This window comes from Canis lupus, chromosome 4 (assembly GCF_048164855.1).
Source record: "Canis lupus baileyi chromosome 4, mCanLup2.hap1, whole genome shotgun sequence".
Lineage (NCBI taxonomy): Eukaryota > Metazoa > Chordata > Mammalia > Carnivora > Canidae > Canis > Canis lupus.
The window spans coordinates 41,082,117-41,088,673 of record NC_132841.1 but is presented as its reverse complement, the minus strand read 5'-3'; positions in this window follow the sequence as shown (position 1 = coordinate 41,088,673).

Here is a 6,557-nt window from a genome sequence, read left to right as displayed (position 1 = left end):
TGTCTTCATTTTCTCAGCACCCAGTTCCCAGGCTTGTTGATGAGATAAAAGACTTAGTACAGGAAAAGCCCTTGGAACAGCGTCTGGCACATGGAGAATGCCTGATAAGCGCTGGCTACGGTCACCACCTGCCGCTTGCGGGCACCGCCACTGGGGATGCCCCGTTTCCCCCTGAAGGGGGGGACGCCTGCCTGTTCATCACACGGCACCCCCGGGACTCAGGAGCCCTGTTGGTCCCCAGCACAGAGAAGGTGCTCAGAATCTGGAAGCCCTGAATGCAGCTGAGTGAGAGCAAGCCAACGAATGAATGAGCAGAGGACGAGTCTGGGACCGCGGGGGGCACGCCACCTCCCCCGGGCCTGTGATCTGGGCACGTCTCCACCTGCCCGCTCCCAGCCGGCCCCACCCTTTTCCCCTGAAAGCCTCCTCCTGCTTCATTCAGCTGAAGTTCAAGTGCAAACCACCAGGAAAACCCAAAGAGCGCTCGGGGGATAAATCACCCGATTACTAATCAGGTCCACCCGTCCCACCGTTAACCGCTATTTTCCCCGCGAAAAGTAAACACGCCTCCTCCCCAGCGCCCGACAGCGGAGCCATTAAACCCAGGAAGGGCGTGTCTCCGCAGCGGCCCAGAAACAACTTGAAAGTGGAAAAATACGGTGGACCCGGTGATTCAGTGGTCGTTAAGATAGCCAAAATGCTTGGTTTCAGCTTTGACGGAAGCCATTCCTCTCCCCTATTTTCTCTTTGAAGACCAGAGGAAGCGAGCGCCTCAGGGCACACCTGGGCAGGTTCGGCGCCTTTGCGCGCCCAGGTGAGTTTGCCGAGCGCTCAGTTCCTCTCCGATTCGCCCCCCGCCCCAGGGGCCGACCCGGCAGGTGAGCCCGAACAGCGCCCCCTGGAGGAAGCGGGCGGGGCTGAGAAACCAGGGAGCGCGGCCCCCGGCGCTTGGGCGACACATTTGGCTCCGGCTTCTGGCAGCTGAGGCAGAAAGAGAAACACATCGGGTTGCATAGTTTTCATTTTCCGACAACAGAAAGCATGTTCAAACCTCGGCAGAGACAACATTTTTACTGGAACCGGGCTCCAGAAGGAATGCATTGGGGCACTGCGGGGATAAAGGACACTGGGTGACAGGGCGGTGATCTCTGCAACCACGGTTTCATTTGTCCCCACAGACACGGGTTCCTTCTTTCTCAGAACAGACACCTGCTGAGCTCGCATGGCTGCGCCTGCCCTCAGCTGGGGCCCCGGGGCCACAGACAGGGCATGACGTGATCCCTGCTGCCCAAGGCTTCTCCTTCTTCAGGACTGTGCATGCCCACGCCTCAGGTTATCGCCTCCATCTGCCCATCAGGAGTAACCACGACAGCAGGGTGACTCTAAGGGCTGGATGGGACCTCCTCCCCCACTTCCAGAGCGTAATCATTTGGAGAGGAGGTGATGGAGCCAACAGTAGCCCGTACACCTAGGTGCCTCCTGGCCCCAACAGCCAGGCTCCCTCTTTGCCTTTGCTGACAGAACTTCCATCTTGGTAGGCTGTGCCCAGCCCTAGGAGGCACATGATAGATCTCAGAAAGCCAGGGTGTCCCCACTCCCCTTTATTTTATTCAATACTCACTTTCCCACTTTGGTAGCTAAGGCTGATCTTGTGACCCAGTTCTGGTCAAAGAGATCTCTGCTAAAGTTCTTTCCTCCCAATACATGGAAAGCCCCTACTTTCTGCTTTGAACATGATAGGTGAAGACTAATGCTCTGAGCTATGGCAGCCTTTTAAGACTACGAAGTGATAAAAGAAATACAAAGAGGATAGCAGAATAAACACAGAGAGTCCTTGATGTGAACTTTGATCATCGAACCAAGCCATGACCAACTTCCTGCCTGCAGATATAGAGTGTAAGATGTCTGTATTGCTTTTGCTACCATTACATAATGGTCCTATTACTTGCAGCCAATTACATCCTAATTAATACAACAGGTGTACACACAACGTAAGAAAATTCAGTCCTGAAGACACCACAAGGAGTCCTGAAAAGGAAAGAAAGAAAGAAAGAAAGAAAGAAAGAAAGAAAGAAAGAAAGAAAGAAAGACATTTTGGAATTTTGGAGTAAAATGACTCTGGGTTTCATCTTGGGTTCCTGGTGGACCAATGACAAGGGACATAATTCCTGTCAGACTGCCTGCCTGCCTGTCTCTTTCACTGCACTTTCTCCAGCATCTAGAGGCATGCCTAGCTTATGGTAGGCATCCGGAAAAGTTTTTTGAACAAAGGAATAAATTCCTTTCCTTCCCTCTTGTAAAATGAGGTTTCAATGGTGTGTTGGCTTGCTAAGGCTGCCATAATAAACTACTACAGACTGGGTGGCTCAAACAACAGGAACTTATTTTCTCACAGATCTGGAGGCTGGAAGTCCAAGGTCAAGGTGTCAACAGGTTTGGTTTCTGTTAAGGCCTCCTTCCTTGGCTTGCAGATGATGTCCTGCTTCCTCAGTCTGCACACAATCTACCCACTGTGCTTATATCCCTGGTGTCTTTCTGTGTATCCAAATTGCCTTTTCTTTTAAGGACACCAGTCATATTAGATTAGGGTCCACCCTAACGACCCCATTTTAACTGAATCACCGCTTTAAAGACCTTATCTCCAAATACAGACCCATTTTGAGATCCTGGGGGTTAGGACTTCAGCATATGAATTTTGGAGGGTGTATGATGTGGGGAGACACAATTCATCCCCTAACAATTGGCTCTTTCCAAGTTTGTCTCCACTGGTTAATTCAAATCTTTTCCCCATTCCCTGAATGTCCATTGGTCGTTTAGGAGGGCATCACTCTTGGAATATTTAATGAACATTATTTTGATAAATGCTTTTATAACATTCATTTGACAAACACCAGAACCACCTTTTTTTTTTTTTTTTTTTTTTTTTTTTTTTTTTTTTTTTCTTTATCCAAGGTACTTTCCACATCTATGATCCCACAGCTTCCTGGGGGTGTTCTCATTTTGCACAGAAGACAACCAATGGTTAGAGAGGTCAACTGACCTTCCCAAGGTTATTTGCTAATAGCCGGATCAACGGACAGAAGGCCAGGTCTGTCTGATGCTAAACCCTGGACTCCCGTCTGAGTGTGTGCCCTGGCAGGGGTCAGGGGGTGGATTATTTAGATGGTGTGGATGAAGGCAGGGGCTCCAGGCCTCTTCTTCAAGGAAGTCTTCTCTGTGACAGACTGGCTGACCCCACCCCACCCTGTCTTTCACTCAAGCTCCAATCAGACACCACTTCCTGACACACACTCCCTTTCTCCTTTTGAATGGTTGTGGGTCTGCTGAGCGTGCCCTTCCCCACTCCTCCTGCCCTCCTCCTTCTCCTCCTCCTCCTCATGATTTCCCCCAGAAACGCCTATGCCCTGTAATCTCCAATGCACAACCCTGACCTCCACAAGTTAAAACTGTCTAGCCTGTGCCGACCTCCCAGTCAAGCCAAGAGCATTTCCTGTGGCTTCTGTATCCTCAGCACTGAGCCGCAGGCAGCACAGGGCTTGGCAGAGCATCGCCACCCAGTGAATATGGCTCTGAACTGACAGGGAGGAAGATGGCATCCCCCTTCCTACATGAAGAGAGCATTTTGGAAACCAATTTTTTTTTTTTTTTTTTTTTTTTTTTAGAGATTGGGGGAAGGGAGAGTCACTGAGGGGATCTGGGGAGAGGCTGAGAGAAAGGGCCATAGAGGACAATGAAGCGCTGCGGTGGTCACAGGTCTCCATGAGCGACAGATTCAGCTTGTGCGCAGAACTTCCCCCACACTAGAAAAACAGGGAGCAGGCTCTCCCTCCTGTCTTTGAGCCAAAAGGAGAAGGAGGCTAGACCTGAGCATCCCATTAGCAACTTCCTTGCCCAAGGAAGGGGGGAAATCCTGTTTTCCTGCCAAGGAGGAGGCCTAGCTAGCTTTTGGTAGAGAAATAATGACATCCAGTGGACATCTGTGTCATCCTCAGACTTAAGCAATGGCTTCCCCAGTCAAGAGACCTTCCAGAGCTGGGACAACAAGAACCAGTGAATCCAACACTGGAAAATTGAGCCTGGATCCTAATTCTGCCTTTCAGCTGTGTGACCTTGGACAAGTCACTTCCCCTCCCCCGGGCCTCTGTTTCCTCCATGGAACTGGACAGACTCCCAAAGCACTTTTTATTAACTGTTTAGCAGATATGGCTTCTCCTGTTATCAGAACTTGGGTTTCTTGCTAGCAGTAGCTTCGAGGTAGTGCTATGAAGTAAAAGGAGGGCAAGTTTTGAAATCAGATGGCCCTGGGTTCCAATGTTGAATTCCCCCATTGAAAGAATGACCTGAAGTAATTAACCATCTCCCTAAGCACTTAGTTCTGAAAAATGGGTTCATGACTGCTTCGAATCCTCAAAAGTTGTTGCCAGTATGAGACCCTGTTGTGGGTGCCCAGGCAACGCATTCGTGGAATATGGAAAGACTGATATGTCCCCACCCCAAGGACATGAGGTGGGGGTGGGGGGTGCCTATGCAGATGGCAGCGCTGTCTCTTAGCACCTGAAAAAATAGGAGAGCTTCAAGTCCCTGCATTTCCTTACTGGCTCCAGAAGACCCCCAGCCACCCTCAGGGGCTAGAGTTCTCTGAGATCTTATGGGGCTCTAGGGCCAGCACTAACCAAAGGTCAAGGCCACCAATTTGATAGAACAGTCCCCCAGGCTGAGGGGGCGAGGCTAGAGAGAAGTGGATGGGGGCCAAGGGAGGAGAAGATCCCCTCACCAGCATCCCTCCAAGAGGAGACAGGAACCTGGGAATGAGGGACAGTCAAACTTGACTATGACTGAATTGTAAACCCAGTCAACAGAGCTGAAATCCCTGAACTGGAGGAGGCAAGCCAGAAAAGGACCCACCTAAGCAGGCTGCCATGAGGCACGCAAGGAGCTCTGGGAGCTGGGAAACCAGCTGTTGGCCTGCTTTCCAGAAACAAAGTGATGTTTTGCCTGAGTTTGCAAATGAGTTTGTGCCTGAGTTTGTAACTAAGAAATTAATATTTTTGATGTAAGCGAAGCATATGGACATAGTAGGTCCTCAAGAGAGGTTGCCTGGCTTTCTGCTTCTTGCTCCTGTTCACGCAGAAGCTGGCCAGCTCCGCATGTCTGTGTGGGAGGCTGTCCTGAGCACCTGTCCTGTTCATCTTGATTTGCTGGAGGAAAGGAAATGGGTGTGTAATCCTGATCCCTCAGAGATCAGCCCCAGCCTGGGCAGGAGAAAGGCCTGAATACTCACAGTAGTCCTGTACCCTCTCATTCCCCCAACAAACCAGCAAGGGAGGATTATCGCCCACACCATCCACTTTACAAACCAGGGAGCAGGAACCCTGCGAGGGGTTGTGATGTTTCCTAAGTCACATAGGTAGGAAGCTGAGGAGGTGGAGTTTAAACCTGGCCTCTGGCCCTTGCCTCCCAAAAAGAACTCTGGGTGATGTTTGCTGAGGCACAGCTGTGTGCAAGGCCTCATGCTAAAGCTCCAGGCTCTGTACTTTACTGCATTGTTTCACGTATTCCTCAGAAAAGCCCTATAAACTACTCTTCCCTCTCTCCACCTCCCCTCCCGTTTGGCAGATATGGAAACTGAGGCTCATGGAGGTTACATGACTCACATAAAGTCACCCAGCTGGTCAGTGGCGGGGCCAGGACTCAGTCTATGCAGAGGCCAACATCCTCACGCTTACCCACTCTGTGATTCCAGGTGAGGCGGCCATGCTGTATCAGAAGCCAGCGAGCATCTTGAGAAGTTACAATGTCCACACTCCAGAAGGTCTTTCAAGCCTCCATTGTGCCTGTCAAACGCTGTCATCATCACCTGCCTGCCTGCAATTTGCCCTATCCTTATGCTGTAAACAACATAAAATATCTCTTTCCTCCTTCCTTTTCTGACAGGCAGCTCTGACATTGCATAAGCACCTTCACATCTCTGAGCCTCAGTTTTCTCCTGTGTGAAATGGGGCCTGGAGACCCTATTTACAAAAGTCTCACGAGCTGTTGTTTTCATCCCAAATGCCTCTCCTCCCTGAACACACCTGTGAGGTGCCCTCCACCCCCACAGCCTGGATTCCAGCCACCGGCTCTCCTGTCTTGGCTCTTAATGCAGGTCCCTGCAACAGGCCAGAACATCTGCCCAAGAACGCCATGGAACTCTGCCCCTGAGCCGGGGTCCTGCCAGCAAAGAGTTTAAACAAACAGAACAGGGCAGAAATGAAATGGTCCGTCGGTTGTAAAAGGTTATGCCTCATGCTCATGAGCTCGAGTTTCATGATAATCCGAGTGATGGTTCTCCTGAGGAGGATTAGGGAGAAAATGGCAGGGGGCTCTGAGGAGAGCAAGAAAAAAACAGTCTTGTACCCAAGGCAAGCACTGCCAAGAAAGTGGCCCCAGATGGTCAATAATCAGAAGATGGCGGTGGGGGCCTGGTGGTGGGGTGGTGGGGTGGTTTGAGGCAGGGATTAGGGCACTGAAGAAAAAGTGAGGCTCTTCCTGGTGCCTAAGTCAGATCTTCACCAGTG